The 20,173-nt window shown below is 55.4% G+C and overlaps 1 protein-coding gene across 4 annotated transcripts in view; it reads left to right on the top strand.

Moving 5' to 3' along the window:
• The first annotated feature begins 8,418 nt into the window (after positions 1-8,418).
• FBLN2 (fibulin 2) overlaps positions 8,419-20,173 on the top strand; it is an 89,332-nt gene continuing 77,577 nt past the window's right edge. For 3 of the 4 annotated variants that reach the window (XM_047849039.1, XM_047849038.1, XM_047849036.1), the window contains exon 1: positions 8,419-8,562. The gene's annotated coding sequence lies outside the window, so the exon portion shown is untranslated. Of the gene's footprint in view, positions 8,563-10,734; positions 10,822-20,173 lie in introns of all 4 variants that reach the window. The other variant, XM_047849037.1, reaches the window with a different exon arrangement.

Below are 20,173 nucleotides of genomic sequence, written 5' to 3'. Positions count from 1 at the left end.
AGAAGCATCTCGGAATGTGGCGCAATTCCTGAAAGCTTCAGGCCGGATGAGGGGGAGCCCTTGGCCAGTTTCCTGCTGGGGGAAGCCCCAGTCTTGCTGGAATGATCCTGCATTAGTAGTCACGGGGAGGGGTGGGGTGGGGAGCACCTCACTGTGGCCTCAGCAGAAATGCAATGGTGGCTCTACAGGGATGGGCAGCCACCTGTGCCGCCTGAAGCAGGAGGTCTCAGTGATGCGCCTTCCTGGTGGCCATAATTACCCGCATTCTAACCTTTTTGATATCCGAGGACTGCTTGGGCAAGCCCTGTCAGGTAACCAGAGATTGTTTTGAGTCTCAGAGGCTAAGATTTGTTATTTAAGCAGAGATGCCTTCCCTCCGCACATTCCTAGAAGGGGAAGCTTCCAGGGATTACTGGAAATTTCTGCCCCACAGCAAGGCAGTGTGTTGGAGGACCCAGCCGCCAGCTGTGCGGGGTGGGGTGGCCAGAGGCCTTGGGGTTAGATGCAAGGGCAACAATGAATGAAAGATGGATGGATGGGTGAAAAAGGCACCGTAAGAGAACATAGGTAGCTTACTATGTCTGCCTTAGAATGGGGAAAGCCTTTCCAGGCACAAAGGAAAATAGCGGTAGGTTTTTCTACATCACATTTTACAGGTTCTGTATGTAAAAAAAGTATAGCACCAAAGTTAAAACAGGGGTGTTTGCTGCGTGTGCGTGGGAGATGAAGGGCCAGCTCTCCTACTATATAAAGAATGGTTAAAAATGGTCGAGCTAAAGTAGAACACTTCAGTAGTGGAAATGAATGACGAATATGTACGGGAGTTCTAGAAGAAACACAGGTGGTTGGTAACTGTTTAAAAAGATGGTCAACTTCAAATAACAGAATACTACCTTCACCTAAGAGATGGACTAAACATCAGCAAGACTGAGAACACCCAGGGGTGGTATTCTCACCATTACTGGTGGGAGGAAATTTGTACAACTTCCGGGGAGGGTCCTTGGCAGTATATCTCAAAAGCAGTTAAAAACGTACATGCCTTTTGCCCTTGCAACTTCTTGGAGGGGGACAAGTGTCCAAATACACAGATTGAGGGTTGTTTTTCCAATCAGCTTTTAATTTTTTTTAAGTTTATTTATTTATTTTGAGACAGACACAGACAGTGCGAGTGGGGGGGAGAGAGAGAGAGAGAGAGAGAGAGAGAGAGAGAGAATCCCAAGTAGGCTCCACACTGCCAGCTGTGGAGCCTGACGTGGGGCTGGAACTCACGAACCGTGAGATCATGATCTGAGGCGAAACCAAGAGTCGGACGCTTAACCGACCGAGCCACCCAGGCGCCCCAAATCAGTTTTTATAATAAAGAAAACTAGGAATGATCAGTGGAGGGTCAAATAAGTAAACTGTGGTGAAAGCAGACAGTGGAATTCTCTGCAGCTGTTGACAGTGATTGTGTAGACACATTATTGACATAGAAAAATGGCTACGATATATGGAGAGGAAAATGGAGCAGAAAAAAAAATGTCCATTAGAATTTGTGCACATCTGTATGTAAATACGTCCATGCATATGCACACTTTCCTATATATACACACATACGTATAGAACAAAAGTGGCTGGAAGGCGTTCTCTTGCGAAGGTAGATCTGCTGGTGTTAACTGTTCTATTGTATGTTTTCTCCAACTTATTTAGTAAAATCAGAGCCAGCCTCTCCCATTTCACAAGTGGGAAAACTGAGGCTCAGAGCAGACAAGACGCTTGCTGGGACCAGGCCTCCTGTCTCTGGGCTGCTTTCGCCGTCTCGAGGGCCCCTTTCGGCCCCTTTGGGCTTCACTGTGTGGCCTTAAGCAAATCCCTTCCCTCTCTGGGCTGCTCCAGTAGGGAAGGGGCTCTGAGACCCTGCAGCCCACTGGGTAGATCTCAGCCTCTGAGCTCAGCGCTCAGTGGGTCTTGCCCACTGCCAGGAGAGCTGGCTTAAACGGCAAGGCTGAACCAAGTCTTGTCTGGGGTGACCAGAACTTTTCAGAAGTGCCAGAAATTTCATCACACCAGGCGGAGAGACGGGTGGGAGTGAGTCACGAATGAGCCGAGCGAGCCGGGCTTCGAGGAGGTAGGGGCTGACCATTCCCAGATGGGAGGCGTCGGGCTGGCCAGCTTTCCTGTAAGAAGCAGACAGCTTGGGAAAGTGCAGAGAAGCCCCAGAGCAGAAGGAAAATTGTAACGTTTTCCCCACCTCTTCTCTCCGCGCACCCCGTTCTGTGTGCTTCAGCCCCTCCGACCACTATGGCAAGGGGTCACCCAGTCCCTGCTCACGTACCCGAGGAAGGGGAGCCCACGGCCTCACTGCAGCGTGCTCCATTCCTCCCTCTGCAAGGGCAGGGCGAAGGGTCCAGACTCTGAGTCAGACAGCTCTGGGCAGGGGCCCTGGCTATGCCGCTAAGCCCGACTCTTTGTAAAATGGGGGTAATAATATCCAGCATCTCTAGGATCGTTTGGAGGATGAAATGAATGAATCAATAGAAGGTGCCTATTCAAATCGATGCTTGGCACGCAGTGTATGATTAACAGATAGGAGTTTATTTTTCATTCCAGCCATTGTCTCCTTCATTCAGGACAAAGCACCTTTGGGGAGAGTCTGGACATCATAAAATCTGATCCCTATATTGCTGACTAGCCCCGGTGTCGGAAGCAAGCCTGGGGAGTGCAGGCGCCAGACGTGGTTGGTAACGTTGCCTCGATGAGACCAATTCTGTTGGTCATGACTCTTGGGTGCAAGTGATAGAGCCCCAACTGAAATGGGCTGAAGCCCCAAAGGGGATGTATTGGCCTTTGTGACTGAAACATCCAGGGGTGGCTTGGCCAGACCAAGCTATAATCAGGTGCTTAAATGTTAGGCCATCCGAAAGCCGTCTCTCTCTCCTCTCTGCCCGGCTTTCCTCTGAGCTGGTGTTTCCTTCTTAGCAGGCTTCCCTACGCGGTGGCTCCCATGCCACAGGCTCATACCCGCCGCTGGGGAATGCGGCACAAAGAGCGCCTCCGTCCCGGGCTCCGACGCGGGAGGTCCGCCTGAAATAAAGGGGCTCCTCCCTTCGTCTGGATGGATTACTTTAGCAGGTGCCCCCCACTCCTCCCCGGAAGGGAGGATCGGCTCCATCCGAACAAAACCCATGGACTCGGAATGGAGAGAAGAGGGTTCTGTGCAGGACACTCAGGAGGCTGGTGGCCACGGCCGATGTAGATTGCACGGGTGTTCACGGAGGCCTCGGAACCATGAGCGCAGCACCTGTGGAAGAACAGTGCATACGACGCGTCTGTGACTTGTTCATGGAGCACCGGGGCCAGCAGTTGAAGTGGGATGGGGGTATTAGTTAGGTACAGGTTAGGCTGCTCTATCCAAGAGACCCTAAGACACTGGCTTGTGCATTTGAAAGCTTATTTCTCTTCCAGGGGATGATCCAGGCCGGGTATGGTGGCTCCGCGATGCTCAGGGGTTCCTTTCACCCAAGCGCGACTTCTGCCCACTCTACAGGCTGGCTTCTCCTGCTCTCTATCCACCACCAGGTCCTCACTCAGCCAGCAGAAAGGGGGGAGGGAAGGGGAAGGCCACATCATTTCTGCTTCCGTTCAGTGGTGCCACACCTCCTACCTGGCCGCCAGGGGGGCTGGGGATGTGTCTTTAGCTAGGAGGCCAGGGGTCTGCGTAAAACGTCTACAGTTAGGTTTCTAACATGAAGAGTGGGGCATGACTGTTCTGGATGGAACAGCTTTCAGGTGGATGGAAAGGCAGGGAAGTGGGGTGTAGAATCAGTTCCCGGTGTATAATCAGCTCTTCACTGGGTTGAAGAGTAGAGACAGGGGTGTGTGTGGGGGCAGAGGCCGGAGGACCGGGTGAGGTCCGGGCCTGGGTTCCAAGGACCGATTGTGTGCCCACGGATTGGGAACGTCATTCACGTCACCTGCCGGCAGCTGCCCGCAGCCACCCCTCGGGCCTGGGATGTGTCTGCTGGTGCTATGGCCCAGTCCTGGGGAGAGAGAGGGATGAGTGGAAGAAGCCAGCACAAACCCTGGGGCTCAGGGCCACTCGGGAGGGAATTCAAGGACTGGTGTGAGGCGTCATGGGCCCCAGGTGGGCACAGTTCCTTGGTCTCTCCTTGGGGAGGGGCACAGCCGGAAGAAGAAAGCCAGAGGGAAGTCCTTGAAGCAGTGTTTTCCATACTTGGCTGTTCCTTACAGTCGGCTGGGGGTTAGAAAAAATACCGAGGCCTCGCCGCACCCACGGAGACATAGATTTAATTGTTCTGGAGTAGAATGCAGACATTGGCATTTGAAAAAAATAAAAATAAAAGGGCCTGGGTGATTCTCCAGGACTGCCTTGTTCCAGAGCTTGAGTGTAGATGCCGCCCTGGGTCTCAGTTGGACAGCAGGATGGCAGGCAATGCCTCCTCCCTGGGTGAGGAGAGCCTCTGTCTGCAAATCGCCACCAACATCCTTGAATATCATTCCCGTATTTGTGGGATTCTCCCCTTTGGCGGTCTGGCTGGGCCCAAACACCCTCTCTCCTAGCTTTCTTTGTGGCCAGGGACACACAGCTGCCTCATACTGTCCAGTCACTGTGGCCACAAGAGATGTGGGAGGGAAGGCAGGAGCTACGACTAAGTGAACCCAGCACAGAGGAAGGGGTCTCCCATCAGCTCTCAGAAGTGGCGGCCGGAGAAGTTCTGGTGTGGAGTCCCGGGCCCATCATTCAAGGAGTGGGCAGCCCCGTGCTGTCTGCACGCAGGTGGGTTGCGGGCTCACGCTGGTTTCGGCTGTGTGCAATTAACACCAACAAATCTTAAAGAGAAATTTAGGTTTATTTATTTTTCAAACAGTGAGAGAGAGAGAGAGAGAATGAAAGGGGGAGGGGCAGGGGACACAGGATCCAAAGTGGGCTCTGAGCGGACAGCAGAGAGCCCAGTGTCAGGCTCCGAACCCATGAGTGGTGAGATCGTGACCCGAACCGAAGTCGGTCGCTTAACCGATTGAGCCGCCCAGGTGCTCCAACAACAACATTTAATTGAGGGCTTATCACACGCCAAACTCAGCTCTCCGAATCTTGACTTCAAAACTATCCTATGAAGCAGCAACTATTTTATAGATGAGGGCACTGAGGCCAGAGGGTTGAAGCCACTTGCTGAACGTCACACAGGGGGATGTGGCTTTAAATCAAGGCCATTTGGCTGCAAGTTCACTGCTCCTAGAGCCTAGGCTGTTGTTGTATGGGGGGTGTTATTGTTATTCCCGTGTCTCAGAGAAACGGGAGAGGTGTGGTGACCTCCCGGAGGCCACCCGAGTGAGGACTCAGTCTCATGAAGCCCAGTGAGCCTGAGCCTGAGCCGAGCCTTCTCCTCCCCAGCCCCGCTGGCCAGGGAGTACAGGTGTGCTCCCGGCCTGTGAGCTGCGGCACCTCGGTGCCCAGGGGGCTGGTCACATTGTCGCTGATGTGAATAACTCCGCTGCCCACTGTGAGCACTATCTGCGCCTTATCGGCCTGGAACTTCCTCCAACCCTGGCGTCTCGGCCAGGCCCCGGGCCCCAAATTCCTGGTGGGTGATGCGCGCTCTGTGTGTGATAACAGCCCTGGCAGGACTCCGAGGAGTCAGCTGCCTTGGCCACATCTGCAGCTCAGATAACAGAGGACGGGCAACGTGTCTCCACTTTATCTTGTGAAAGCTGGCCAGGCCTTGGGTTCCGCCTCCGCTGCAAGGTGAGGCCAAATCTTGGCTCACTGCCTCTCCTCCAGGCCTGGGACCTGTGGGGGGTGGGGGTGGGGGAAGCGGGGGAAGGGAGCCTCGCCAGGGGGCGGTGAGTTAGGTGAGTTACGGTTCAAGGGAGGCAAGGCCCAGTGCCTTCTATGCCCCAGGACTCCTCCCCTGCTGACAGAAGGAAGGATTCAATCTATCACTCACTCATTAGCTATTTGCTAAACACTCCCTTGGGCCAAGCCCTCTTCACAGTACTTTTATTTTTTGATTCACTTAATCCTCCCAATAGCCCCTTGAGATAGGCCCTGTCGTCCTTCTGCACATTTCACAGTTGAGGAATTCAAGGCCCAGAGAGGTGCAGTAACGGGCTCAAAGTCACACAGCTGGTGAGTGGTGGAGTTCTTAACCGCAGGCTATGCTGCCTACAGTCGCTTTTATTTAAAAAAAAAATTTTTTTTAACGTTTACTTATTTTTGAGACAGAGAGAGACAGAGCATGAACGGGGGAGGGGCAGAGAGAGAGGGAGACACAGAATCCGAAGCAGGCTCCAGGCTCTGAGCCATCAGCTCAGAGCCCGACGCGGGGCTCGAACTCCTGGACCGTGAGATCGTGACCTGAGCTGAAGTCGGACGCTTAACCGACTGCGCCACCCAGGCGCCCCTACAGTCGCTTTTAAATGAAGAAAAAAAGTCAGCTAGTGACAAGTACTCTGGAGAGTAGACAGGGTAGACAGTGAGAGAGTGGTAGTTTCCACCTCTGCCGGGGTCTTAGGGTAGTGACGTGGATGAGCCAGTCATGAGGATGCAGGTATGTGCAAAGGCCCTTGGGGAAAAGCAAGCTCCAGCTGGCAAAAGGGCCCAGAGAGCCCAGGGTTAGACAGAAAGCTGGGGCAGGCTGGACCGACGTTCTCATTTCAGGCTTTGGCCCTCCATCCCCTCCTGGCTCTTCTTTGGTCAGCCCCGTCCTCGCCCCTGGGCACTTCCTGGCTTCATCTCCTCCCGGCCACGTGACCTTGAACAAGCTGCTTCCCTTCTCTCTGCCTTTGCTCTTGGCGGCCTTATCCTTGTCCTGGGCTACAGCGAGAACTCTGGGTGGGGGTGGGGGGACACGGCTGCTGCCCAGATGGGAGGTGGCAACTGTTGGCTACCTGTCTCCGGGCAGGTGGAAGACGGTCCTGGAGGTCCTGGTCTGGGCTTCGGGTCCTAGAGGTGTGGCCCCGGGACTGAGAAACACAAGGAGAGCAAGAGATAGAGTCATAGGGAAATGAAGAGACCAAGGAAGAGAGAGTCAGATGGAGAGACAGAGTGGTATGAAAGCAGAGACAGAGACACGGACAGAGACATGGAAAGGAGAGACAAAGTGGAGCAAGAGTGAGAGACCTGAGAGAGAGAGACCCGGCCAAGATAGATGCAGATAGAAGTTGATTCACAGCAACAGAGAGAGACAGAGACAGACGGACAGACAGGTAGAGATGACGTGGCCAAGAGGGGACCACAGAGAAAGTTGTGAATGTTCTAAATGCCCCTGAATTGGACACTTTAAAATGGTTAAAATGGCGAATTTTATGCTGTTGTGTCTTTTGCCACAATAAAAAGAGAAATCAGGAGACAGAAGATGGCAAAGAGAGGGACAGAGAGGGATGGAAGGACAGAATTCCTGGATCCTGACTCTCTTCGGGGCTGACTGGCCTTTGGGACGCTAGAGAGTGGGAAGGGGCTGGGGGCTTGGGGTCCCTGTGCCAGAGTCCAGGCCTGCAGGGCCCAAAGGCTTGAGGGTCAGTTCTGTTCCACCTGGGCTGTTCTGGGGCTAACAGCACAGGAGTTAGGGGACTGGCAGCACCAGAGTTTGCTTGTGTGTTTTAGGGATGGGGCTTCGAGCCCTTGGCAGGGAGGAAGTGGGGGAGGCTAGCTCAGGGCCAACTGCTGCTCCCCACGGGGCCTCCTGCCAGGCACAGGCTCCTGGTCCGCTCCTAGTCAGACGGGGGATGCCCCACTCTGCCTCAACTCGGGGCATGACAGCCACAGTAACTGACATTTAGTTTCCCTTTTGCAGTGTGTTCACCACCTGTTGGGGCCTGTGGTGTGGGTATGACACCCGGTTCTCCTGGGCTACCCATCACCAGTCGGGGTTAACCCATTCAAGAGATGAGGAGGCTGAGGTCACACCAGGGTCACAGGCAGCTAGCTGGATGCGCCGAGGAAAAGGACAAACCTGGACTGCTCCGAAGCCGGGGCTGGGAACCATCTGCCCAAGGACCTGCGGTAGCAGTGTGGGGGTGCATGCAGGTCAGGCGGAGCGCGGGAGCTCCCAGGGTGGGCAGCAAGGGGGACGAAGAAGCCTGCCTTCTGCCCCTATCACACCGCCTGCCCCTTGGCAGCGTGGTACCCACACCCTCAGGCCCTCCCAGCGTGCCCCGGTTGCTGAGCCCATCTCCCAGGTGGGAACACTGAGGCCCAGGCTGGCTGAGGAACTCGGAGTTTAGACCGGGCGGGGCAAGAGGGGTGCCGGGCGGGTCCGGTACTCAGGGCTCCACCGCTGACGCGCCGGGGCGGGGGGGGGGGGGGGGCGGGCAGTCTCTGGGCGTCGGTTCGCACGCAGGCTCCGCTCGCCGCCAGAGGCACGGGCTCGGCCCCCTCCCCAGCCCGCGGCGAGACCCCGCCCCGGAGGCGGAGGCAGGGGAGGGGGCCCGGGGCCGGCTGGGGCCGCCCCTCTGCGCCTCCGCCCCGCCCCGCGCCGCGCACAGCCGGGGCTCGCGGCTCTCGACGCGCCGACGGCCGGGCGGACTGACGGACGGGCGGCCAGACGTGCGGAGCGCCCCGCGGTGAGTGCGCGCCGAGCCCCTGCCGCGCGGGGTCCCCACCTCCTCTCCCGCGCCGCGACCCCGCCAGCCCGCCGCTCGCCGCTCGCCGCGGTGGGCTTGGGGGCCCTCGGACGCCCCGACGGTTCGGCCGCCCCGCGGACGGGCGCCCGGAGCCACGGGGTGTCCACACCCGCCCCGCCGCGGGCTCGCCATCCCGGTCCCGGTCCCATTGGACGGATGCGGGCACTGAGGCCAGCGCTGGGAGGGGGGTGCGGGGGGTCTCGGGGTCCGCGGGCAGGGTCTCCCCAGCCACCCCCCCTCCCCGCCCCCTGTGCTGCCGCCCCTTCCCTCCGCTGCACCCAGCCGGTCACCGGCCCCCACCCCCAGCATGGCTCCACTCCTTCCCTATGCCCCCTCCCCCTCTCCCCCTGCCCCTCAGGTCCCTCCGTCGTCGGGCACCACCCCCACCGTCAACACTCACATCTTCAGTCCCCCCCCCCCCCCCCCCCCCCCCCCGCCCATCACGCTCACTGCCACACAGGCACCCACACCAGTATCCAGAAGTTCCTGCACCCTCTGCCTGGGCGCACCCACCATCCCTCACCCCATGCCCCCAGTCATGAAGTCCCGTGCTCAGGGCTGCCCCCCCTCCCATCTCTCACACACATGATCCGGGTCCTCACACTCATCTCCCACACACGTCGCTCTTGCACACCCATGCCTCATACACACGTGCCTCTCGCTCGGGCATCTCCCAGACACGCACACCTCTCTCACACAGTTGTGTCTCCGTTGCATGCGTGTGCCTCCCCTAACACGCATGCGTGTCTGCCACACGTGTGTCTGTCACACAGGCATATCTATCTCACATGTGTCACACACGTGTCTCGCGTAGCTGGAGTAACAAACATCCCCGCACGCACTGAGTCTTGCACAGAGTCACAGACGCCGACAACTTCACGGTCCCCCTGTGCCCTGACACTCCCGACTCTAACGGGCACTGCTCTCCTGAGTTTGCTGGGAGCCAGAGTAGGGCTGGGGGGATGTCTCTTGGCTGAGGCTGTCTTGCCCTGGGGCCTGGGAGGCTGTGGGAGCACTGAGAGCCTAGGGAGGGGCCTTCCGGGATGGGCCAGACTCCACCAGCCTGCTCACTCCTTATCAGCCCCTGCATCCTCTCCCCTTCCCTCACCCTGCTCTCCCAAGCAGGGTTGCCCTTTTCTGTCTTTACTGTTACCAGGTGATTGCACTTGGACTGGTCCAAAGCTGGTGTGAGCCAGCAGGTGTTACCATGGCAAGCCAAACCAAAAAAAGATTTGGGTGTGGGGCATCACCCAGAGCCCCTCGAATGGGGACTGGTCTAGGTCCCTGGCAGAGCAAGCCCCCACAGTGGTGCCAGCGTGGGTTTGCAGCTGAAAGATTGGGGCCCTGAGCCTGCCTCACCTTCCCCACATGCAGATGAGGGTGAAGACCCCCGCCAGGAGGAGGGAGGGACCTGTAAGTGTTGCTCCCTCCACTTTCACCCTCCCCTCCTGCATCCAGAGCTGGGAGATGGGGGAAGTGGGCAGGGAATGGGTGAAATCAAAGAATCTTACTCCGGCTGTGCAAACCTGCCAGCCTTAGCTTTGACTGGCTCTGTGTGTTTTGTTTGGCTCTTACCATGTTGTTATTATTTTTAAATATTTAATTAGCTGCCAGCATTTGCAAATTGGCAGGTTTCACATAAAAGTCCGGATTTCCATCTTCACTTGAAAAATCGCAGTGCCTGGCAGCTCAGGGTCCACGTCCCCCTGCGGTACCCATTGGCTAGGGCTGCCTGCCTTCTGCCCCTGAGGGTGGGAGGGAGCACCATTTGGCCAAAGTCTCCACCAGGCCTGCTTGTACGTTCTCAGCTCCTACCTGCCTCGCACAGGCCTCTGTGTTGGCTGTGCCTGCTGTATAAACTAGGCTGTTTTTGCTGCCTTGCCCACCCTGAAGGGGTCTAGGCTAGTCCACTCACCCATGGCTGGGGAAGCCTTGAGTGAGCCTCATACTTCTTCAGTGCATTGAAAGGCATGCTAGGGCCTGGACCACAAGGCATCTTTGTGGTGATGGCGGGCACTTTCTGCTGGGCTGTGGGGGACAGTGTCCTGGGAGCCCCATGGAAGGGAGGCAATGATCTCAGAGCCAGACCTTGACCATCACATTTCTTCCTAGATCCTGTCATTGATTCTGCAAGGTCACATCCTTACCCTGTTTGACAGATGGGGAAACTGAGGCTCGGAGTTTTCCAGCAGACACACGGTAGAGCTGGGATTTCAACCCAGATTTTCCTGACCCTACAGCCAAGCTCTTTGTCCCCCCTCTCCCCCTCCCCCCAAGGAATCCACAAGAGGAGGGACTTGGGTCTCATCCACCCTGGGCGAATTCCCTGAGTCAGGTCCACGCCTGGCACACGGTAGATGCTTAATAACTGCTTGTGGAATGACCGAGGGAAGTGCAGCTGCTTTCTCTTCAGGGGTCAGGGTAGAGCTAAATTCAGGGCCTAAAATGAAGATTTCATGCAAACTGACCGACCACCCAGGTTCCTTTTATCAGCCTGAAAGCTCAGCAGTTTTCAGTGCTTTTTAAATTGTACTATTATTTTTTTATTTTATATAGAGAGAGTGAGGCAGGGAGAGGGGCAAGGGCAGAGGGAGAGAGAGACTGAGAGAGAGGGCCAGGGTAGAATCCCAAGCCGGCTCCACGCTCAGGAGCTTGATCCCATGCCTGTGAGATCATGACCTGAGCCAAAATCGAGAGTCGGATGCTCAACCGCCTGAGCCACCCAGGCACCCCTCTGCTTTATTCTTTATGGTCATAGTCTCTGTGACCCCGTGACCACCAGGGTGAAGATTCCTGAGTCTCAAGTCTGTATGGCCTCAGGAGCATCATCGTGTGCTGTGTTGGACGTCAGATTTCACGTTGGTCTTACATCTGGGGGCCGTGGGTGTGAGCATTTTCCTCAGTAAGCCCAGGTCGGCCTTGGTGCCCAAGATGCCTTGCAAGGAGGGACCCAGGTGGGGAACAGGCTCCAGCTCCCGGCTCCCATTCCTTGGGTGGCCTCTCCATGGGTGGCATGGGTGGGGCAGTTGCTGTGTTATTTTAAGACCTAGTTCCCATGCTGTCTCTTGTGAGCACATGTACATGGCTACACTCACGTAAGTGAAGTGCCCTAGTGATGTGCCACTTCCTGGACGTTTGCTGGCCTGACTGAATGAGGACCCGCCCTTCCAGAGTGACTGGGGGTGATGGGCAGCCCTGGCCTCTTCCTCATACTTGCTGAAGGTTTTCTTTCCTGCTGGGCTGTACAAGGTAGTGCAGAGGGCCTGTCCCTCCCTTCTCTGGGCCTCAGTCTTACCTTCTGTAAAGTGGATATTCTCTGATGGCTTCCCGGTGCTCATGGTCCTGAAGTGGGGAGGGGAGGATGGAATCCTGGGTTCTGCTCTCCAGGAGGCATTTGGGTGTAGCCCGCCTCCCGGGCTTCCTGAACTCCGAAGGGCCTCCCCCGGACGAAGGCCTGGCCCCGGGATGCAGTTCAGTTGTAGCTTGCAACAGGATTCTGGCCGCTGTGCTCCCATGGTCCCATGATCTCTGTGAGGGCTGGCAGGAATAATTCTGTCAGGCGGGAGCTGCTGCAGGAGCTTGGCTCCCCTGGGCCAAGTGCGGGAGTCACATCCTAGGTGAGGCACCGTCCAGGTAGGGACTCACGGTGGACAGTGCAGACATTGTCTTTGCTCCCATGCAGTTTATATTCTAGTTGGAGGGGTGAGGTGGGGTGAGTCAGGTGACAAATGAATTAGGTTGATTTCAGATGCTGTAGAGAAGTTTAAGTCCGCAGGACAACCAAATCCAGGTGGGCAGGGAGGGTCCTTTGAAGAGAGGATTTCTGAGCTGAGACCAGAGTGGTGAGGGAGAATGCCAGGCAAGGGGCACAGCTAGTGCAAAAGCCCTGAGGTGGGACCCTGCTTGGTGTGTGTGAGGGATGGAAAAGAAGGAGGTGGGAGTGGGTAAGGGAGGGGAGGGAGGGGGCTGAGGAGTGAAGAAGGGGCAGGGCAGGGAGTTTGAAAGCTACTGAAAAGTTTTGAGGGAAGGAGCAGTGAGATCTGATTTCTGTTTTAAAACATGCCCTCGAGCCATAAGATCAGGAGGCCTGTGCCAGGCCCCGTGCTGGGGTGCAGTTCTCACCCTTGAGAAGCTATGGGCGGGTGGGGGAGACAGGTCTGTGGGCAGACGTTTGAGATCCAGGGTGATGGATGCTGGTTAAGTAGATGGTGGCACAGCCTCGCCATGGAATATTACGCAGCTACAAAAAATGAGGATGCTCTCCGTGGAAAGAAAGGTCTTTCAAGATCTGTTAAGAGAGGAAAACAAGGTGCTGAATGGCATGTAAAGCATACTATTTAAAAAAATTTTTATTAAAAATTTTTATTTTTTAATTTTTAAACAAGCTTTTTAATGTTTATTTATTTTTGGTATATATAGAGAGAGAGACAGAGCGCAAGTGGGGGAGGGGCTGAGAGAGAGAGAGAGAGAGAGAGACAGAATCTGAAGCAGGCTCTAGGCTCTGAGCTGTCAGCACAGAGCCTGACGTGGGGCTCAAACCTACGAACTGTGAGATCATGACCTGAGCCGAAGTTAGACGCTTGACCAGCTGAGCCACCCAGGTGCCCCTAAAACACGCTACTCGTATGTCAAATAAGAAAAACAAATTCATGGGACACTTGGGTGGCTCAGTCGGGTCAGTGTCTGACTGTTCATTTTGGCTCAGGTCATGATCTTGAGGATTGTGAGTTCGAGCCCCATATCGGGCTCTGTGCTGACAGTGTGGAGCCTGCTTGGGATCCTCCTTTTCTCCTTGCTCTTTCTGCCCCTCCCCCCCCCAATAAATGAATAAACTAAAAAAAAAAAAAAGAAGAAGAAAGAAATACAAATGCACATTGGCTTGTATTTGCATAAAGAACAAGGTTCACCGGTGTGGTTACCTGGGGGTGGGGGTGGGTCAGAGTGGGCAGGTGGGGGCCTAGGGTGCAAGGGTTAGGTGACACCCCCCACGCTGTGCCTTGTTTATATTTTCTGCTTTTTGAACCATGTGACTGGATTGCCTGCTCAAAACATCAAATTAAAAAACAGTTGGGCAGTTGGTGGGTGACTGTTGGTTTGTGAATTTTAAGTGGGAGTGTTTGAGGATGGTTTTTAAATTCCCTGCTTTACTGACCTTGTTGTTGAGCAGACGGACTTCTTCCTGGCATGGCATGCAAAAGTTTCCACTGTGATCAAATTAGATGGTAACAGAGTCACTTTTTGCAAAGTTTGGCCAATGGACAAAAGAAAAATCCCACCCTTTTTCTCTCTCCTTGTTTCTTACCCCCTTTTCCTGTGGGTGTGTTTCCTTCTGGTGATTTGACTGCTGGCTCTTCCTGGCGTGGGCACCATGGCATTGACTGTTCAGTCCTGAGACTGTTTCCATAGTCAGCCCCCCGCCCCGGGCTGGCTACAGGTCCAGAACCGGGGGCAGTCAGGTGCAGGAAATCCCCTGCTTTGGCATCCTGTAGGGTTCAGATTCACAGTCCTGACACCACAGGCTGTGCTCCCATCAGGCCAGTGACTTACCCCACTGAGCCTCAGTTTCCTCCTCTGTAAAATGGGTGTCATCTCTCTCTCTGTTAGGGTTAACAGAAGGAGAAAATGAGATCACTCGTTCCTTCATTCAGCAGATATTTCTTGGGCATCCACTGGGTACTGGGTTCTGCTTTAAGTGCTGGGAATAAGTGCCCAAGACAACATCCTCTGCCCCCACAGAGCACGTTCTGGCAGGAAACACACACAGGAGACTTACGGGTGCTCACTGTGATGTCCTGTGCTGGCCGTGCATGCAATGAAGAAATGGCAAAGCTGGTCCAAGCCTGGGAGGTGGGGTAGAGCATCGGAGGAAGCAGGGGAGCAGACACTTTGGGAGGAGTAGTCACAGCAAGTACAAATGACCTGGAGCAGGTGGAGATCAGGACCCCCATGCTCAAGGAGAGCCACTGGTAGGCCAGGTCTGGGGGGTCGCAGGAGGGCTTTCATTTTTATTCTTGGTGTGACATATTCAATTCAGGGAGGGGTGAGCTCTGAATGAGATTTAAAACTTTTTATTATTATTTTTTAACGTTTATTTGTTTTTGAGAGAGAGAGCATGGGGCAGGGGCAGAGAGAGAGGGAGACACAGAATCTGAAGCGGGCTCCAGGCTCTGAGCTGTCAGCACAGAGCATGACACGGGGCTCGAACTCACGAGAAGTGAGATCATGACCTGAGCTGAAGTCATACGCTTAACTGACTGAGCCACCCAGGTTACCCATATTGAGATTTTAAAGTTCCGCACCCCTGGGCTGTTGGGGGAAGACCACTGGGGCCTAGAGCTGAGCCTTATGGGGCAATGGCGAGTAGTGGAATTGTGGTCGTTCTCTGGGAGGGTTAGGAACCATGGCTGAGCATTGCTTTGAACAGCCAGGGAGAGGCTTATGAAGTCAGAGTTCCTGGTCAGTGGCTCCCTAGACATCACGCCAAGGATGTGTGCCCAAGGTTTTGGGGTGCTTGCAGTAGCCTCTGGTGTGGGGTGGCTCGGTGTCCCTCCCATGCTAACCCGAGGGCCCCAGGGATGCACACAGGCAGTTCTGACATGCTTCAGTCAGGGCTGTCCTGAAGGATAGCCTAGAGGTCATGAGAGCCAGAGAGGCACCTAGCTGAGTCTGGCAGTGGTCCGGGAGGGCTTCCTGGAGGAGGTGATACAGGCACTGTGATGTGAAGGTAAAAGGGTGAGAGAGAGACAAGGACGGGAGAAAACCCAGCGTGTCTTGGAGAAGGGCAGGTGGGAAGTACGGGTGTGCTGGTGGACTAGACTCCGACAATGGAGCACCTCACATCCTGGTCTGTGAACTGGAGCTGGGCAGCCTCGGGGCATTTCTTAGAAGAGGATGGACGTGGCCAAAGCATTAGAGGGTCCCTCTGGCAGCCCAAGCACGAGGGTGGGACCGGAGGGGGTAAAATGGTAGGTGGAAGTCCTGTGAGAGTGACAGGGCAGGGAAACTGAGGCTCAGAGAGGGGCATGCCTGCCTGTAGTCACACGGCAAGTGTGGAGGAGGAACGGAGCGGGAGCCAGGTCTGTCCGCCTCTGGGTCCTGCTCCGGATGGCCTGCCCTTTCATTACAGGCACGGCTGGCACGCACTGCTCATTCTCCTGCTCCGGTCGGGTCCCTTCCCGGGGCCCCTGTCAGGTCAGGCCATGCGTCATTTTGCACCATTGTCCTCACGGTTATTGGAATTTGGAAACACTGCAAAAATGCCTCTGTCTTCTCATATATGGAGATTGTTGCAAAGAAAGTGCTGGTTTGGGGAAAGGTTATTTCCTTCCTTGAGGGTGGGGAGCCTAGCTTTTCTGGGGGGGGGGGGGTATGCTGCATTGTAGGCCAGAGTGACCCCACCCGGGTCACAGTGCTCGTGAGGAAGTGGGCCGCCTGCCTGCCTGGGGCTGGGAGACTTGGCCGGGCCCAGAGGGTGGGGGCAGGGGCAATGCACACCGTTGCTCCTGGGGTGGGACGGCCGCCTGCGGCCACCGGAGGCTTCTTGCCTTCAGGCAGACCCTGGCCTCCTGGGCCTTTAATCTCACCTCCTAGGGTTTCAGTTTCCTCATCCCAGCTCTGCTGTTTGATGCCCAGGAGTGGCCTGAAATGTGGGAAGAGGGCCTGATGTATGGAGTGACCGTGGGGTGAGGGCTTTGCCAGGCCAGGGAAGCAAGGAGGGTGCTGGCACACGTCCCATGACCCTGGATAATGAGGGCTGTGTCTCCCAGCCTCAGCTTCTCCATCTGTGAAGTGGGCCTGGTGGTCGTGGCCTGCCTAGTAGCCTGAGTGTGCAGACTGCAGGATGTGTGGAAAGCCCCAAGCACGACTCTTGGTAGGTACACAGTGCTTCTCTGATGCGTGCTAGCTAGGCTCTTTGAGTGCCATGACCCCATTCTCCTGTCTTGTGTCTCTATATTCTGATCACTGAGACACCATGGTCTGCGTAGGGGCCAGCCCTTGGCCTTGTGGTCAGGACACATCAGTTATTATTACTTTCTTTAATGTTTATTTATTTTTCAGAGAGAGAGAGAGAGACAGGGAGGGAGAGAATCCCAAGCAGGCTCCATGCTTTCAGCACAGAGCCCAACACAGGGTTTGAACTCATGAACCATGAGATCATGACCTGAGCCGAAATCAAGAGTCAGACACTTTGGGGCACCTGGGTGGCTCTGTCGGTTAAGCATCTGACTTCGGCTCAGGTCATGATCTCGAGTTCTGTGAGTTCAAGCCCTGCATCAGGCTCTGTGCTGACAGCTCAGGGCCTGGAACCTGCTTCGGATTCCGTGTCTCTTTCCTCAGCCTGGGTCTCCCATCCTGGTCCTGAATTCCCAGCTGTGTCTTCCATCCCTAAGTGAGCTCTAGGTGACCCAGAAAATTCTGTTCTTCTCCTGTCTCCTCACAATGAAAATACAACATTAAAAATACTGTGGTAGAGAACTCTCAGGACCCCTGAGAACACCTCCCCAGCCCCCAAAGAGTCTGTAGCCTGAGTCCTAGGGACCAGGCAAGGAGTCTGAGCAGGAGAGCACAGCCAGCTGGGAATGCATGGGACAGGCACAGTGGGGCAGGATCTCGGAGGACCAGGGCAGCACAAGGGGTCAAGGCATGGGTGGGCTTGACCTGTGCCAACTCCTCAAAGACACAGACACACTGTACCTTCCTTGACCCCCCCGCAGGCATGTGCGCGCGCACACACACACACACACACACACACACACACACGGCCACAGCTCTTCACTGTGGTTTCCGCATCAGCCTTCCTGGTCCTCGGGAGCTGAGAGATTAGCTGTCCTCGTGGTGGTTTGGTGGTGGCTGAGCATCTCCGTGTCCCTTATCTGCTCCCCTGGCATGTCCTCAGAGTGGATTCCTTCAAATGTTGTCTGACCATCGGCACCCCAGGGTCTCTGGCTGCTGTTGTCTGATTACAGGGGCTGATGAAGGCAGGCCCCGTAGGGGGCCTTGTGTCCTTTCTTGGGGAAAAAGCCAGTGGGTATAGGCTTCCTCTTCTGATAAAGGGATAATTAGCATAATACTAGCACATTTTCTGCCGTATCTCCCAACCTCCTGTGCCTTGATGTTATACGTAGTATATTTTTATTCTTTACTTATTTTTAATTTTTTTAAAAAAATGTTTATTTTTGAGAGAGAGAGACAGACAGACAGAGTGTGAGCAGGGGAGGGGCAGAGAGAGAGGGAAACACAGAATCCAAACCAGGCCCCAGGCTCTGAGCTGTCAGCACAGAGCCTGATGAAGGGGCTCAAGCCCATCAACTGTGAGATCATGGCCTGAGCTGAAGTCAGACGCTTAACTGACTGAGCCACCCAGGCGCCCCATAGTATCTTTTTAAAAATCCTTCCCCTGTTAAATTTATTTAAAAGGAGATCTTTTGTCACAACAGTAGACAAAAAAATCAGACTTGCCCGAAATCAGCAATACCCATGAAAATGCAGGTAACAGCCTCCGAGCAGGACTTTGGGTCCTATAGCTGCTTCTGTTCCCTGCCTCAGCCTGCGGCTGTGGGACCTGCCCTTTCTTGGTAGAGGAAGGTTGGCAAGTGTCAGGGAGATGTTCTCTGTGAAAGAGAATGAGGAGGGGGATAATTACTGTCCCCAGGCCTCCATGACCCCTGCTTTGTGCCTGAGATCTGACCTCACCCTGCACGGTCTTCTGTAGCCCCACTTGACAGACCCCTCTAACTGGTCATGCCACACCTCCCGTCTGCTGGGGACCCCCCTCCCACTTTCTGGGAGCTTGTTGGCATGTTTCCTGCTGGGCAGGGCTGTGAGAGGAGGCTGCAGTCCCTCCAGCAGGGATGTCTTCTCTGAGACCAAGTCCCTGGTTCTCAGGCCGGGGGGGTGGGGAGCCTTCCCTGAGGCGTCGGGTGGCCCAGGGTCCATGCCAAGGGGGTAAGGGGCTGGGGCCTTAGGGCCAGGGCTCCAGCGCTGAGGAAAGAGGTTGATGGTACCGGGTGAGGTGAGGCTGGGCCCAGTCTTTGGGTGACATGGGGAATTTAGGCCTGCCTAGGCAGCAAAGTGCCTCGCAGGCGGTGAAGTGCAGTGAGCGGATGCCATTAACGTTCCTTCTCATGGGTCATGCCAGTAACACGCACAGTCATGGCCAGTGAGCCCTTAGTTAGCCACGTGCCCTGGCGTGAGGGAAAGTCCTGCCCTACTCCCCTCACCCGTGCAACTTGTTTTCTTGAATGGAGTGGCTGACCTTACCCCCTGACGAGGGAGACAGACTAGTTTACTGGAGTGCTGGCCATGGAGAGGATATGGTGACGTCAGTTGCCTGTGCCTGAAATGCCCCACTGTGACCCCAAGGCAAGACATGCCTGACCCAGGTGTGCTCCCTTGGAATGGCTGTGGCTTCCTGTGCATGGGCTGGGAGCAGTGACCCTCCCTCGGTTCCAGACCTCGGGAGTCTCACGGGGGTGGTAGGGCCTGAGCTTAAGGCGCAGTGGCCCCGCCACGCCCTGGCTCTGTCCCTCAGGATGGTTTCCTCTGTTCCCGGCTTCCGAGGGGGCCTATGTGTTGTGGGGTGAGGGATTTCTCCTCCATGTGGAGTTCGCTTGAGGCCTCTCAGGAGGAGCAGAGGGCTCCGCTGCATCGTCAGGAAAGACTAGGGACCTACTGGCCCCAGAAGGCTGCAGCTAGGGACCCCGATGCCGCCAAGCCTGCCTGACACCCCAACTTCGTTTTGTCTCTGCTTTTCTCTGTGTGCCTGGTTGGTTCTCTCCAATTGACTGAAATGTGCCTGCCCTCAGCTTGGAGGCCTCCTGGCTCACAGTCTCTTCCACCGGATGGTCCGTGTGTTCCTTTAGTTCCAGTTCAGAGTCCCGGGGAAGAGCCCTGATTGGCCTAGCTTGGGCGAAACTTCCACCCCTGGCCAATGGGCTGTGGCCAGCGGTGGGGTCGTGATATTGACATGGCTCTCTGGGCTGTCTCCAGACGGTCCCTGAGAACCGGCCCTGAGTGGAGCAGACTGCCAGTGCCAGAGGGGCCTATGGCAGGGACCAAGTTTACTAATTCCAGAAACAAACATCCTTAGAGTCATGTCAGCAGCAGACAACACGGTTGCTAGTCTGACTTTCTCATCATAAGTGTCAGGATTATTTTGATTGTAGGTGAGAGAAAGTATCACATAAACAAAAAAGTCATGGAATGGGGACACCTGGGTGGCTCAGTCAGTTAAGCGTCTGACTCTTGATTTCAGCTCAGGTTGTGATCTCACAGTTTATGAGATTGAGCTCCAGGTTGGGTTCCATGCTGACAGTGTGGGGCCTGCTTCTGATTTTCTCTCTTTCTCTCTCTCTCCGCCTCTCCCACGCTTATTATGCTCGCTGTCTCCCAAAATAAATAAACTTAAAAAAGAAAAGTCATGGAATGAAAAGTACAGGGTGTAGTTTCAGGCTTGGCTGTATCCAGGGGCTCTAAAGATGCCCTTAGGACTGTGTCTCCATCCTCCGTGCTGTGTTATTCTCAGGCAGGCTCAGCCATGTGGCAGTCAGGT

This window comes from Prionailurus viverrinus, chromosome A2, assembly GCF_022837055.1.
Source record: "Prionailurus viverrinus isolate Anna chromosome A2, UM_Priviv_1.0, whole genome shotgun sequence".
NCBI lineage: Eukaryota > Metazoa > Chordata > Mammalia > Carnivora > Felidae > Prionailurus > Prionailurus viverrinus.
This window is presented reverse-complemented; position numbering and strand designations above follow the sequence as displayed.